We start from the raw sequence: 1,849 nt of genomic DNA, 5'->3' as shown, positions 1-1,849 counted from the left end.
GTCAGATGTGGACCATGGAGATGACCAGACATGTAGCGCCTGTGTTTGACTGACCAGTGTGTCCATCTGGAAGCCACTGGGATGTGTCTTTGCTGAGCAGTAAGTGCATTTGATCACTAGAGGGCAGTGATGTGCAGAGGAAAATCTTCAGGGAGACTAGTTTTCGGCTACAAAGAGTGATGAGAAATTGAAACACAAGGTCACCTTTCATGAGAGATGAGCAGGGGACAGTGGCAACAAGTCTTACCCTACCAATCAGAAAAATTCCAGAGTGATCTCTGAAAAACAAAATGTAGGTGTGAAACTTGATGATTTTTTCTTAAACTGCCATGGCCCTGACCATTTTTATGAATTAATCCCATGTATAGCATTTAGGTTTATATTGCTTACCACAGGCCCAGGTTCAAGTCCAGTCTGTGGTTCTTTATTCTCTGGTCTTCTCTGTCCTTTCCTATCTGTCTCACTGCCCAGGCCAGTGTCTGATTTTACCACATAGCACAACAGATGCAACAATTATTGTTATTTTTAACACAAGACAATAATAACTGACTTGCTTTTTAGATAATAACGCACAAATCAGCTGCAAGGTTGTGATAATACAATCCAAGTAATGTTGTTATGACACAGTATCTGACTGAGTCATGGTCAGGAATGCAGGCAAAAGGAGCCACATCTGCCCTTGTGCACTATCCACCAGATAATTACCTTCATGCACAATAAGATTAAAACCAAAAGCCTCCTAGTCCTTGTTATGTCTATGTCTTTTTATGCCGTCTTTTTTCTATTTAGTGTGTTTTATGTTGAAATAAACTGCACTAACAAACTTTTCTTGCCAAGTAGGCTATAGCATAACTCTCTGTTTACAAACACTTAGGCTACTTGCAAAAACTCCGCCATTGTAATGTTAATACATGAAATAAATTACATAATGTTCTGTTTGAAAATGTTTTAAAGAGGTGGGGATTCAACTTCAGTCATTTTTGAGGCTGCAATTATGACCTTAACTCATCTAGTGTATAACTGGACAACTGAAGTGTATGCAAACATGTAGCCTAGTCCAACTGAGACTGGACTTCTCCAAATCCAAGTCAAATGCCCACAATGCAATAGGAAACTCATTTTCTTCTGCATGTAGACCTTAATCTGACTTAAACTGGACTGTGTGCATGCTTCATAACACAAAGTTCACAAAGTGTAGCATAGAAGCAGACAGGTTTCCTGTGCTAGAATGATGCCTTTTCAGGCCTTGTATGAAATGATAAGTGAACTGTAAGTCTGACTTGAAAGATTTAGCTGTATGAAGATTTGACCATGAGCTTATTGGTAATGACGATATCTTTATTCAGGCAGTCTAATGGCTGACCTTTTACAGGGTGATAGGATGATGGTTCACTGCAACCTCATGAGTTCAGACAGCTCAGTCTGAGCTGCTCAGACTACTTTTTATTAATCCAGATTCTTGCACCAAACCTGATGCAGGGATCGGGCATGGATCAGGAAAGAACCCATTAAACGGTGGGCCACATCTAGTTGAAGGGGCAGACCCGGTAAATAATATTTTTTATATTGTTCTTCTCACAATGCTACTGCAAGTCTACCTGCCAGCATAGTAGCCAACTTGCATGCATCCATGGCAAATATCGCATGGCAAATCAAACACATTGATAAAGTATTAGAGTGAAGGGTTAATCAGATTAACCTGTCATGATTGAATATTGAATAGACTTATTCATGTGATTGTGTAGCCTATTTGAAAAAGTCCATTATCTTTACTGTCCATCCCTGAGGGTTAGAGTGGGTCTCCACGGCGGCCCGTCAGACACGGTTGCCATGGTGCTTGGCTGCAGTT

Source organism: Trachurus japonicus, chromosome 13, assembly GCF_045865225.1.
Source record: "Trachurus japonicus isolate A0001 chromosome 13, Traja_1.0".
In the NCBI taxonomy this organism is placed as follows: domain Eukaryota; kingdom Metazoa; phylum Chordata; class Actinopteri; order Carangiformes; family Carangidae; genus Trachurus; species Trachurus japonicus.
Note: the sequence above shows the minus strand (reverse complement) of the source record.